We start from the raw sequence: 15,170 nt of genomic DNA on the forward strand, positions 1-15,170 counted from the left end.
CTATATAAATAAAACTGAATTGAATTGAACTTGATCCAGTCAAAACTATAAGCCTTTATCAAAAAGGAAAGTTTGAAGCCTAATCTCAATAATATCGAGGCTGTCTGTCTGCTGAACCAAAACTGGGCCCGACAGCTGAAGGCTCTCCCCCTCGTCCTATTTTAAGAAACTCTTGGGACCAAAAGCCTGCAGACACGGAGTACTCTTTTGGGTAGGGATGGGTATCGAAAACCGGTTCTTGTTGAGAACCGGTTCCCACTGTTTCAATTCCTTGGAATTGTTTGCCATTTTTGCAAATGATTCCCTTATCGATTCCAGTCGCCCCGAATGACGTCACCACGTTGCGGAGCGTCATTTACCTGGCAGGAAACATGGCGCGTGAGCGGCTCAAACGCTCAAAACTTTGGTTATACTTTACGAGAACGGATGACAACAGGGCAACTTGCAATACTTGCAAAGTAGATATTTCATTTAAGGAAGGAAACACTACGAATATGCAAAAGCATTTGCTCACAAAACACGCGATAAACTTAAATGAATGTCGTGTTTTTAATTCCGCTCCGGACTCGTGAATCTCAGCCCAGCAGCAGCGGTAACGTTTGCACGTCCTCTCCCGTTAATGCGGCAGGTAAATAATCAACTAACAGTGCATATTATGTTAGCGCGATCTGCCTCATTACAAAACCTGCCATTACTGTGCGATTAGGTGACCATGATGAGACAGACAGACAGAGTCTGGCTCAGATGCTGGCAGTTCTCGCTGCAGTCTACCGGTAGCGTCTCCTTTCAGGCAGGATAGACGAATGTCACCGAGCAGTGACTCAGTTTGTGGTCAAAGGCTTGAACCCATTTGCCACAGCAGATGATTTTCAATAAGTGAATGTGTTTAATTGTAGGCAGGGACATTACTGGATATTCTTGTGTAATTGCTACTGAATAATTTATGTTATACTTTGTTATTGCTACAGAAGAATATTTATTTTATTATTTTACATTTACAGTTTTTTTTTCCTGGGGACCCTGTGACACCCCATTGAAGACCTGTAGGCTGTGGATCTCTTAAGATCTCACTGTTGGGTTTGTAAGGCCATGTTACTCCTAAATTTCTATCTTGTTCAAAGAGAAGATATAAAACAAAGATCTAAGCTAATCGAACTTAATGTTCTCCTTTTTTAAAAAAAAGAATCGATAAGAGAATCGATAAAGAATCGAATCGTTAAACAGAATCGAAAATGGAATCGGAATCGTGAAAATCTTATCAATACCCATCCCTACTTTTGGGTCAACATGAGAGTCTAAGATTGTTAAGATAAAACAGTCTGATCATTCAGGACTTCAGGATTTTATTCACCGAAGTAACTGCTGAGATCTGCTGGGATTATTTTTAAGAGTGTAACACCACAGTTTAGAAATAAACTCCCTGCTTTAAAAATCAAAAAGAGCATCAAATTATTTGTTACCAACACAGCTTTAAAAAAAAGGGGGGGTGGATCTCTCCCATGTATTGCTATGCAGAGTCTGCACTGGTGGGTGTAACCTTATTTCAAGGTTTTTCTCACTGCAGAGGTGCACACTCGCAAAGAAGCCAGGCTCTGTGCTTGCTTGATTGTTGTTGCTGCCTTTAAACTCCAAGTTTAAGGGGGAATAAATAAACGTCAAGGAAAGTCTTTCAGTGTTTATCCTGAGCGACCCGGGTGAATGGGATTACAGTGTATTTCACTTTATTGGAAATGATCTCCAGTTTGTTGACAACACAAAATAGACCTACAGCCAACAGTTTTTTTTTTTAAATCCTGGGAAAATAAAGGATTTAAGGTAAAATGCTAATGAATCTGCAACCACACACAAGCTGCAAAGACTGAAACTCAAGCGGCAGCACGGAGACCTAAATGATCTGCATACACAGTGACACAATGACTTCAGACAGTCTCCATATGGGCCGTTGGAACCGGTAAAATTGGAAATGAAAGCACAGATGCTGTCGCAATACATCGGGGATCACGATTCAACAAAGAGTCTTAGAACTGTCAGAATGTGGCAACGAGTCTGTGACTAGTGTTGCTTTGGAGAGGCACCTTCTGACAGCTTCACTTAGTGCATCATCCCTGTTTTTATGGCAGCCAAATTCATCACATTTCATATGTCAGTCAAATATGAAATATATGGCTGGCTAAAGCAACTCTGAAGTGTTTTTCACTTTCAGATAGATAATCTTCTTTATGAAGTACTTTATGATTAAAGACTTTAATAAGTTTCAATCCATTTAGCCCTCTTAAAAGTAATCAAACTTAGCAAATGCCTCAGTATCCCTTATACTTATCTTTTAATGGGTTATTTTAATGGGAAGTGCTAATCCAAATATCTAAATTATTATCAAGATGCAGCGATCATATTGATGTAAGTCTCTGCATCTGATGTATCTGCCTCATCTATCTCTGCAGCCATGCTGAACCCTCTAATTGGCCTCCATGACCTTCTACTCATAGAAGCGGATCGCGCTCTGAGGCTTCGCCAAAGAGATGAAACTAATTATTTGCAACAAGACATGTTGTTTTATGACATTTTAATCCCGGTGGTATTTATTATCCTTTACTTACACTGCTCTAAACTTGGTGTCACATTTATGCAGTAACTATGACTTCACACTGCAGTAGTTTAACATTTGTGGATGTATCTTGTCTAACCGGGTTTCCCCTTTTGGGATCAATATTGCCGACTGGAAAAAATAAATTAATAACAATGAAAAGAGAAGGCACGCAGTAATTGCTGTCAAAAGATAGGATTATTTAAAGCTGATTTTTACAAGAGTCACATATTTTGTTTCTGCCTATAATGCAATTGTGTCCATCTGTCCGTCCATCCACTTCAGGGTCATGGAGAGGCATGTCCCGCTTGTGTTGATCAGAGTTAGACATCAGGAAGTCCATAAAACTCCATGAAAACCCTTCCGTTAATGCAAAATGCTGCAGCAAAAGACCAGATCTCTCCTGTATCGGCTTCCCTTCATTGGCTTCCTGTTAAATCCAGAATTCAAAATTCTGCTCCTCACATACAAGGCCTTAAATAATCAGGCCCCATCTTATGTGAAAGACCTCATAGTAACGTTTCAGCCCCATTAGAGCACTTTGCTCTCACACTGCAGGCTTACTTGCTCTTCCTATAGTACTTAAAAGTAGAGCAGGAGGGAGTAGGCTATATCTTTCCTTTTCTGATAAAGTATATAGTTAGTGCTGGATCAGGTGACCATGAATCTTCCCACAGTTGTGCTACAATAGGCCTGTGCTGCTGGGAGTGTTTCTTCTTCACTCACCAATAACATGGTGATTATTGTTGTTGTTATTAATCTGTCTCTCTTCCACAGCATGTCTTTGTCCCTGTCACTACCCGATCCGTACCCCGCATGCGCAAATCTTACGTCACTTCCTCTCTTTGCCAGCATTGCGACATTCAATATATTTGAATGATACGGTTAGCGCCCAGTTAGCTCTTAGCATTTCTCAACAGCTCTGCCTCCTTTTCGACTACCGGGACATTTAAACAATGGATAATCCGTATACAAACAAATTCATGCTTTTCTCCTCAACAGAGAGCGTTCCCCGATTGAACAACAGCGCCGTAAAATAAGAAGAATGGCGCCTAATTATAGAGTTCATAATACAGACTTTGTAATATCTCACGTGAAGATTCATCAGCCAGATGAAGTATTTACTGACAATTGACAGTGATAGCGGACATCATCATCACTATTCCAACAATCCTCTCCACACAGACAAGCATAAACACACTCGACTTATCACTAAATCAAATTTAACACACGTTTGTAATGACGCCAATTCAGTTTACAATAGGGTTCATTCGCTCGGTCAGCAGGTGGCAGTATCCTCGTACAGTGGGGAGTAAACTGCCATTAAACGAACAGAAGAAGAAGAAAACCCCTGCACATGCGCGGTACGGATCGGGTAGACCCGATTTGTACAGTCCGTCACTATCTTTTTATTTTTTTGTTTTTGTCTACATTATATTAAATGTTTCATTATCGGAAACATTTTAAGAGATACTTATTATTCTTAACATCTTAACAGATACTCTGACCTGTAACTATCGTAAAACGCTTCGACCGGAAGTAGACACCTTTCGTGCATGCGGGGTACGGATCGGGTTTCCGGTACTGATCGGGTAGCGACAGTCCCGCCTTCCTCCCCTAACCCCAACCAGTCACGGCAGATGCCCGCCCCTCCCTGAACTTGGTTCTTCCTGTTGAAAGAAAGCTTTTCCTTCCCACTGTTGCCAAGTGCTTGTTCAAAGAAGTTTCTTGGTTGTTTTGCTTTTCTCTGTATTTATTTATTGGGTCTTTACAATATGAAGCACCATGTGTTGATGCTTTTCTGGGACTTTCTTTAACTCTTACTCGCTGTTATTCGTTTCTTTGCAGGTGAAGAAAGTTTTGAGATGAACGCTGGGAGCTAAATTCTGGATAAAATTATTGGAACAGTTTTCTGTATTTACTTTGTCTTTGCGACTGTCATGAAGAAGAAATCTAGAATATGTTGGTGGGAATGTTAATCTGCCATGTTTTAGTCGCAGGTAAGTAAGACCGGGCCTAAATGGCGATCACAGTGACAGCCGTCCGTTGGCGCGGTGTTGCCCGGTACTAAACAATAATAAATATTCTGGCTTTGAATTAATGACAAATAGCTCTGAGCTTGCCATTCTGCCTGATCAAAAATGCCAGCCTCTCTAACAGCTCTGACACGAGGTAGACGATGCATATTTATGATTTCCATCTGTGAGTATAAAATCATAAATAATGAAACATCTTTTTTTTTTCCAAAGGGGAAGTTTATGCATCCACATTTCCTGCAGAGCTCAATAGTTTTTCGGAAGCAGCGCTGGGATGCAGAGATCACTCCTGTTGTCTTTGTCCAAGTGGTATGAATAACGATTACATAATTGTGTGAATAAATAAGAGAGAAAATTAACAATTTGCTCAGCAGAGGATCATTGCTCATATGTTATTCATATGGTAACTGATGCAGAGAGAGGCAAAGTTTCCTCTCTGTGAAGCCTGGTGGACTTAATTGAGTATGAAGCCTGCTTTTTTTTAAATGACGGCATTACAAAGGTCAGTGTGGCTGCCTCGGTGGCTAAGTGCTGGCAAATCTCCTGAATGAGTAAAGAGACTTTGATCTCACTGAGTGCTTCTGTTTGTGTAATGCACTTTGCCCTCCACATGTGATTTGGTGGTACACTTAATAAATTGATCTTTATTATTACTACAATAATTGAATAGGCATACTTTCAGCTTGTGGGCCTTGAGGCATTCATGGATAACATGACATATTAAGAGTCCTCGTATTTTTCATCAGGGCTTTAGGAAACATAAGTGTTATACCTGTCTTATAACTTTGTTCATTATGTTACAGATTCTGAGAGATGTTGAGTTTCTAGAAAGAGAGAGCATATTTCTCCTGTTTTGGCTTCCCTTCATTGGCTTCCTGTTAAATTCAAAATCCTGCTCCTCACATACAAGGTCTTAAATAATCAGGCCCCATCTTATCTTAATGACCTTGTAGTACCATATCACCCTATTAGAGCACTTCGCTCTCGCTCTGCAGGCCTACTTGTTGTTCCTAGAGTATTTAAAAGTAGAATGGGAGGCAGAGCCTTCAGTTTTCAGGCCCCTCTTCTGTGGAACCAGCTTCCAGTTTGGATTCAGGAGACAGACACTATCTCTACTTTTAAGATTAGGCTTCAAACTTTCCTTTTTGCTAAAGCATATAGTTAGGGCTGGACCAGGTGACCCTGAATCCTCCCTTAGTTATGCTGCAGTAGACGTAGGCTGCCGGGGGATTCCCATGATGCATTGAGTTTTTCCTTTCCAGTCACCTTTCTCACTCACTATGTGTTAACAGACCTCTCTGCATTGAATCATATCTGTTATTAACCTCTGTCTCTCTTCCACAGCATGTCTTTTATCCTGTCTTCCTTCTCTCACCCCAACCGGTCGCAGCAGATGGCCGCCCCTCCCTGAGCCTGGTTCTGCTGGAGGTTTCTTCCTGTTAAAAGGGAGTTTTTCCTTCCCACTGTCGCCAAAGTGCTGCTCATAGGGGGTCATATGATTGTTGGGTTTTTCTCTGTATCTATGAAGCGCCTTGAGGTGACTTTTGTTGTGATTTGGCGCTATATAAATAAAATTGAATTGAATTGAATTTCTGTTCATCTGAATAAGCAGCTCCAACAGACCATGTTCATCAGTTTCAGGCAAATGTAGATACAGGAGGTACTGACATGTTTAATAATTTCTACATTATCTTAAAGCAATTCAACAGGAACATTTGGCAAGACTGACTGGATATGCTGTTTATAGCTAATCAAACGTTGCTGTTTCTACATGTGAAATGTATGTGCTTTTGTAAAGATAAAATGATTGAATGATATTTTGCCCTGCAGCTGTGAGAGCCGGTTAAACACGCTCGGTAATTAGATTGAAAGTAATTAAAAATTAGTTCAACTCTGATTACCCCGTGATAAAAAAAAAACGAGAAAGAAATTGCAGGAAATCATGATCCAGTCATATATGCTTATACAGAAAATTGGGTAAAGTGACAAGCATTGCAAATTCATTACACGGCTTGTTCAGCAAAAGTGCTGAGGATGCTCCCCTTACATTCGCTGTTTAGCTAAACAGCAATCTCAGCTGCATTTTCTCCTCAACATTCAACGTATCTCGGTATCTCCATCCATCCATACACCTGTTCTTCACCCGTCTCCACAAGTGCCAGAATGTTGATTCTGTTCTTCTGGACGGAATCAACTTTTTGGGATTTCCTTTCCTGGATGATTGAGCATCCAGCTCATCGAATCCAACTCAAACTTGGAGAGTGTATTCTGTCTCTCATATTCTGCCAAAAAGTCCGCTCTGTATGATGGGCGGGGGCAAACATTTAGGTTTTATCTTTGTGAGGACCTTCTTCCCATTCCCAAACCAAGCCATCATAACCACATGCTGAAAACAACCCTGTGAGAGAGTGTATTTAAAAAATTAAAAACAATTTTTTTTTACATTCCTAATCTTATTTTTCTTTTATTTATTTATTTTTGATTGAAAGTGTTAAAAAAAAAAACCTTGAAAACTTCTTGATACTGACAGTTTTTGCATTTTTGATCTTCTGGTGTTACAACAAAAGCTTTAAATCTGAAAGTCTCTGTATCGACTCCAGATGAATCAGCAGAGTCAACACTAACACATTATTGCATTCACTGAGGCCTAAGGCACATTAAAGAGGACTTTAAACATGATGCATGAAAACTCTTACCAAGCTGACTGGATCAAGAACATGAACATGTACACGATTCTTCTTTATTCGTGATATTTTCTCTTGCTGTTAACTGCCTAAAATCCCCGACCATCATACCACACCATCATGTTCACAGTAAGATACAGTGTCTATGAACTGTCTGGAATTACTTCGATGCCTGCATGATGGTAAAAAGCTGAATATCTTAAGCGATTACCACTGTGCTGCTGCTGTGTTCTTCCTGAAGCTCTTTTCTATATGGCCTTGAACATACATCTCATGTGTGTATAATTACACTCCTTGAGCTGCAACTCTGACAGCCAGGTCAGCTTTCTGCAGGTGTTAAAAATGGGATATGAAGCTCTCTCCTACATATTGAACTAACATCTTAGTACTTAAATAAGTGCTTCCCCTCAATTTAATAGCTTCCTTTCTGGGCTACCTTCAAAAAGCACGTACACTTTTTGATCTTGCTGATGATGCTTCATCCACATTTATGGCAATAGCTTGAAGTGGTGGAGGCAAAAGCTCCTTTAATAGGATCCAAAGCAACTGTGTGTCTCGAGCTCGGTGTGGGAGACAGATGGGACCCAGATGGCTCCCAAAGAAAGGTTTATTAAAGCGGCTCCTTGCTGCTCTTTATCAGAGGTTCTGGAGTTGACCGGACTTGTATTTCTCCAGCCAACCAGAAAGTGTTAATCCCTGAAGTATTTTCTCATTTAAAAACAAAAGATATTGTCTGAATTCAGAATTGTCTGAATATGTTTTAGAATATGAAATGTTTCCCCTTTGTCTCTGTAGATGTCACTGTGAAAAACAATTTTCAAAGTCAGGGGCTCCTGGGTATTTTCATTCTTCTGACCTGTCCTGTTCTGGCTCGAGGCAATGAAGACAACGCTTTTAACAAGTGTTAAGCTCACCGTTATTTGCTTATGTCTTGCTTCGAAAAAGAAAAAAATAATTCTGGATAAAACATAGACAGGATTGGATCAGCTGACCTTGAAGCATCCATCTGTTATGCTGCTGTATGCTCGGGGTCTTTACCTTATATTAAATATCGCTTTGAGGCAACGATACAAAGACAGTGCTGAAGGTATGAGGCTCATATTCCCAGTTTTAAGGAAAAGTGGACAGATTATAAGAGTTCTTCTCTACATTTAAGTTATGGTTTGATCTTCTGAACCAAAGCTCAACTTTTTTTATGCGGTATACGTTTTCTTTATGGATTAAATTTTAGCCCTGGAAATATTTGCTCAGTAATTTTACACTTCACTGACTAAAATAGGCACCTTTTCTGAAGACATTTTTATAGCGGAAAGGCATGCCGGGAAATATATTACTTTTACTTTTTAGCCTTGCTCCCTGTCATTTGTGGGAATTGCCCCTGACATCACCAGTGCAACAGCCTGATTTTCATCCAGTGTCTTATAGAGTAGTTAGTCGGCAATGCTGCATTTTAAATTATGTTTAGCAAGACAATGCAAAAAAGCGGTGCTCAAAAAAAGAAAGCGTGAAGAGAGCAGGATGAGAAGACCACCAGGACTTTGAGTCTGAGCACTGTTGTTAGTGGCTTTGTCCAGGACAAGGCCTGAAAGATGAAGCTACTCACCTCTGACAAGTGAGTGGCTTGTCTTTGTGTTTTGATAAATTATAGTGTGTGTGTGTGTGTGTGTGTGTGTGTCTGGAAATGACTGTTGGATGAGGAATTCCATAAATGAGTGTGCTTGTTTGTTGCTGTGAGCTCATGGAGTCGGTCTGTCAGGGCCTGTGGTGCGTTTGTTCCCATCTTTGTTACTTATCGAAGCTCAGTCTGTTTGGGGCTTGTGGTCGTGTTTAGGGCTTGTGGTCGTGTTTAGGGCTTGTGGTCGTGTTTAGGGCCTAGCTGAAGAAGATGGTGTGAGTTTATAGCAGAACCTTAGAAATATGTGTCTGTTCCCCTGACCGCTGGCTGCAGTTGCTGTCCATGGTGCTGATCAAATATCTGAATCATGCTATTGATATTATTGATTATTGCTATATGCTATTATTTTGCAGTTACTGTGTGTGTGTGTGTGTAAGTGAGACAGAGAATATGAGATGCTGTGTATATCGTAATGGTAAGCCCCACCAAAATATCTGCCCCGAGCCTGTCAGAGTTGTTACCCCTGTGCGACGATCTATATAAATACACTTAGACTGAAGTGAGTTGAATTGGTTTTCCCTTCTTTGCATTCCAATGTATGCACATGGACGAGCAGGCAGGTGTACCCTCACAAGACCAGAACCAATAGAACCAAGATCAGTTACTGTAAATGGAAATCCCAAAAGGTTGATTCTGTTCATCTGGACGTTTTCAGTGGGAGAAACGTTTCGTCACTCATCCAGGTGACGTCTTCAGTCTCAGCTGACTGCAGGTTTCCCCAATCTTATAACAGTACATTTGCATAATGACTAAAATTAGCTCACTAAATGAACATTGAGCTGTGAGGTCAGTTCCTTGATCATTAATATGCAAATTGCCATGACCACTGATCAACAATCACCAATCAATGACCATGAGTACCATTCACAGAGAGTTGGGGAATGGCTGCAATCGCAGCATTGTAAGATTGTGACAGATGTACCCTTAGGCCCCCTCCTCCATTCAGAGATGGTCTCAAACCAGCGTTCCTCCCTTTCCAGGATACATCCTCATCACTGACAGAGTGTCCACTGGCCTGTAGGTGTAAATAGACTGCAGAGTCCTGGCCTGACGAGGTGGCTCATCCTCTTTGCCAGAGGTTGTTTGGTTTTCCTGATGTATAATTCACGGCACTCCTCCTGGCACTTAACATCGTACACTATATTACTTTGTTTGTGCTGGGGGACCCGATCTTTGGGGTTTGAAAGCCACAGAGATGCAGTTTTAGAGAAAACGCATCTCAACGTTTCCAATAATCCTGACACATACGGGATCACTAAAGAAGATGGAAATAAGTCTTCTTTGACTCTGATGGTCTTCACTGAATGATCTCTGCGGGAGTTTCTGCTATAGTGTCTCCAAGACCAGATTTTACACTGATTATGACGTGTTATAAAAAAAAATGAGTGTCAGCCATGAAACATGTAGGACCTACAGTCTTCTCACCCATTTTACATTTGCATCCTTTGGTAGTAATCCAGTCTGAATACACCCATCTCTTCATTTTTATCTGCATATCTGTGGAGTTTCCTAAATGCATCGCAGACGGTTGTGATTCTTTCACATCGACAAAATCTGTCTGCACCCAGACAGACTTACAAGGTGAGAAATGTGTAAAAATGTGTCACAAACATCTGAGCCCAAATCAAAGTAGTTCTATACGGCTTCCAAAGACTGTTTGTGACACTGAATATAAATATGTATGGCTATAGTCCTTCCCCATCTGATTTTCCTTCTGTTGTGTCAAACATGTAACACTGTGGAATCTGAAACAGAGAAAGGAAGTCAACCTTTTCCTGTTTTTTCACATTAGGCTTGCACCACCTCTGTTTCTCTGTCCTCCACCTGACACGAAAGTCTATCAGTAACCTGCACCAAGGGTTAGAGTATGTGTTCGGGATTTTAAGAAGCACACAATACATCGTATCAGGCTCCCAAGGTGAAAGAGAGAGACAGGGGCCCGAGATTAATTCGAGCCAAAGTATAATGAGGCTGCTCTCAGACTTCCCCGGTGAATAAAGACAAATGGCTTTTGTTTGTGCCAGCTTTGCCATCTTGCATTGATAACTCCAATAATTCCATTTCATGCCCAAGTCTCATCTGCCACAGCAGAGAAAACAACAAAAAAGTGAAATAAACTGTAATTGAGGGAGGCTTTTATTAAGTGACAGGGTATTTTCATACTCTAGTGGAAGCAATCCCAGGGGGGACGGGTGGGTGGAAGCAGGGAGAGGGAGACGAGATGACAATGCTGTCCTCTCTCTGGAAAACAGTCTGTCATCGAGCACAACAAATAGCTCGCTTCCAATCCCTTTGCTCGCGGATGACTGGAGATTTGCATGCAGGGGTCTGGCGTAGGTGCCGTCACGTTAAAGATGTAACTTGTCAGGGTGACGACACGCACAGATCAAAATGTCCCACCGTGATGTCATAGATTCACCGTGGTGATGATTAAAGCCCCGATCAATAATCACGATAATTGCTCCATTGGCCCTCGCAGCCCCACTCTCGCGCTCTCGCTGCTGAGGTCAGAGCCATGTTAAATAGGCTGCACCGGTCATGTCGCCATGTGACCCTAAACCCGATCAGCTGATGACACCAAAGCGTTAATGCATAAATGCACCTTTGGGTCTTTCCAGATTCTTTTCTGTCACAGAGAACTCTTTGCTTCCCCTAAAAAGCACAGACAGCATGAGATCCTGTGCATCCATGTACAATTTATCAAAAGTGGTTTTGCTAATAAATAGAACTGAAGAGCTGTTTGAATTTTTTCACCTTTTTATTCGTTTAAAAAATTCTGTCCTCTTCAATTTGGGGGCATATTCAGGATATGTTCCAACATAATGTAGGGTAGATGTAACCGGTGTGATTCTGCGTTGTCTGATAAAAAAGGTAAAAGAAAGACCTCCAAGTAAATAATTTGCCCACTCCAGCTCCTACGACCAAATACAAACAGTGGAAGAGGGTTAGCTCAACCCACCACATCTTCCAAGCTAGCAAGGAGTATATATCCATGCTAGCATTTATGGCGCCTAAAACACATTTATGATACACACATACTACACACTTATAACATCTAACAAAAACAGGCTTAATAATGACAATAATTGAACTAAAATCGCAATCAGAAACATCCAGGTGGCTAAATATGCATTATATGTGTGTTTTAAAGTGTTGGAAAGAAATGACACCCACCTCTCCCACAGGGGAATTGTAGAAAAGGGGAGAGGCAAAAGGGGTACACTGTATTTATAGGACTGCACCAAAGAAGAAGAAGAAAAGAATGAGGAGGGGCTCTAACTGATAATGAACATAACTACAGGCTTGGAGGTCCTAAAAGTCAGGTATAAAAGGAATGGTTTGGGGGTTTAGGACACATTTTGTGTAATTATAACAATGTGATTTATGACCCTGTTACATAGACACTTTAATATTAGAGAGAAAATCCCACCAATCAGACAATCTTGGAGACAGCAGGAAGGAAGAATTCCTTTTTAACAGGAAAAGGCCTCCAGCAGCCCTGGGAGAGGGAGCGCTCTGCCATGATTGGTTTGGGGCTCCGCATTCTGGTTGAATAAAAATGTTTTATATTTTTGCTTACTAGGAAAAGAAAATAGAAAATTATATATTGTACAAAAAGCTCTCAGGATATGTTCCAATATATCCTCAATAAGTTAAAATTGGCCTTGGCCTTTTATTCTTGAGTGACGTTCTGTGTGACAGGGTGTGTCAAAGCAGCAGAACATTTCTTTGCAGTGGTTTTAAAGTCGTGGCTTAATTCTGTATGCTTTCGTTTGCTACCGTCCCTTACGCCTGAGAAAACACAGCTGTAATTGCCTTTAAGGTTACTTAGTTCTCTGGGTTCATCAGTCACTAACTTTAATTGGAAGACTGACAGTAATGACCCAGCAATGAGAGTGATGAGAGCTCCAGCCCACACAGAGTCCACACTCATCCTCTCTTGTTTCATTCATTTAACCTTTTTTTTTTAGGAAAAAGTCTCACTGCGATTTCTTTTACATGAAAGATTTTCTTATAGCAGATAATTAAAGTAAATGTATGTTTATAAAGAGCTTTTTGTGCTTTGTATAATTTTCTATTTTCTTTTCTTAGTAAGCAAAAATATAAAACATTTTTATTGAATGTGGAGCCTGCTCCTTTCTTTCCCTGTCACCCCAAACCAATCATGGCAGAGCGCTCCCTCTCCCAGGGCTGCTGGAGGCCTTTTCCTGTTAAAAAGGAATTCTTCCTTCCTGCTGTCTCCAAGATTGTCTGATTGGTGGGATTTTCCTCTCTAATATTAAAGTGTCTACCCTACATTATAAAGAACCTCGAGGCAACCTTTGAGGTAAATAAATAAAATATAATAAAATAAATTAAATATAATTGGATTAACAGTTAATGGGGAAGTTTTATATCTTTGTCAGTTTGACAGAGTTTATCAGCAGCTGAAGTTTTTGCCGCATCCTCTCATTCTTCAAAACAACATAATCATAGACATGAAGTATTTTTCGACATTTGCTGACATGTTCATGAAAGGTGCAATGCAGGCCGATATTTTCTCCTTCAAACAGAAGTACTTTATCATTGCTTTTGTGCTTTTTTACCACTTTTGTACCACTTTAGACCTCCTCCATTTAACTGTCACAGTATCTGTGTGAGACAACACTGTGCTATCTTACTTTGCTTTTATATTGTAGAACAAATCTTTCTTTTTTTAACCTTTCGGTAGACAGGTCAGACGCATGACAGGTCAGACGTTTTCTGTATTGCATTGACAAGCAGTGATGGCTCCTCTGTTTTATGACACCTAATAACACTTAAAGCTTCAGGACTTCTTTTGATACGGTGCAGGAGGTAACACCGTGGAGTCTTTGTTTTGTCATCAAAGATTCGAATAGTATAATTATGAAGTTGTTATATTTTTATTTATTTATTTTTCTTATTTCATCTTCGTCATAATTCTTTAGATACATTTATTTGTTATTCCAGTCGTTACTCACCCCAAAGCCGATTTCAACTCCAGCAGCTTCTTTAACTTTTAAACGACATATATCACTTTGAACAAGTCGTTTGTGTGTCTGTGGGAGCCATGGAGGCTGTCTCAGCCACCTCTGCATGATGCGTTTTTAAATAGGTAAAATCTGACTTGTGTGACAGAACAGTTCTTACACTCAGACTGGCTCACGTGGTAACAATAATGCAACAGTAACAGTTCCTACAATGTAATGTAGAATATATATTATATATTTTGTAGGATGTTCCAATTTATAGGACAAAGTCAGAAGGTGTGCATATTTAAAGCATGACTGTTTGAATTAGTTTCAAATTAGTAATTATTTCACATGTTCTATTGTGTTGAAGTTTTCAAAGATGTTGTGGTTTGCACACGTTGATGAATCAGATTTTGATTTGAAAAATATTTCGCACACACATACAAACATATCAAATGGTAAAATCTGGTGGAATACAAAATTTAAGCATCGCTACATTTCTTCAAAATAAAATGGTCACATTGCAGAATGCATCGTTTTATAATGCAAGGGCAGAGATATTGAAAAAAGTGGTTTTAATAAAAGTGAATGAGGTATTTTTGGCCATGAAGGTATGGAGAGGGATTATCTGACACACAAAACACTAATGGAAACAAATCAGTTTTGTTGCAGATCTCTGACATGTCCAAGACAGGAGTGACCGTGGTTCAGGGGGTTGGGAAGCTCATCTTGTTACCGGAAGGTTGCTGGTTCGTTGCCAGCTCGGTCTGTCCTGGTAGTTGTGTCCTTGGGCAAGACACTTCACTTCACTACCACCTACTGGTGTTGGCCAGAAGGGCCGATGGCGCGATATGGCAGCCTCGCTTCTGTCAGTCTGCCCCAGGGCAGCTGTGGCTGCAACTGTGGTTTGCCTGCACCAGTGTGTGAATGTGAGAGTGAATGAATAGTGGAATTGTAAAGCACTTTAGGTGCCTAGAAAAAGCGCTATATAAATGCAATCCATTATTATTATTAAGATCTATTATTATTATTTAATCACCAACAATGGCCTGTCCCTCACACCATTTATTACATATGTGTTTTTTTTCTTTTTTAAAATAACTTATAATTCAAAGGTTTAAACTGACATAAAATACTGATGATGATTTAATGTTTGATCATTTTGATTGTTGCTAATATCTCAAAATCTTTAAAATTCACACTTTTTTAAAAGTTTAA

Source organism: Neolamprologus brichardi, chromosome 6, assembly GCF_056152115.1.
Source record: "Neolamprologus brichardi isolate AB-2024 chromosome 6, ASM5615211v1, whole genome shotgun sequence".
Classification (NCBI taxonomy): domain Eukaryota; kingdom Metazoa; phylum Chordata; class Actinopteri; order Cichliformes; family Cichlidae; genus Neolamprologus; species Neolamprologus brichardi.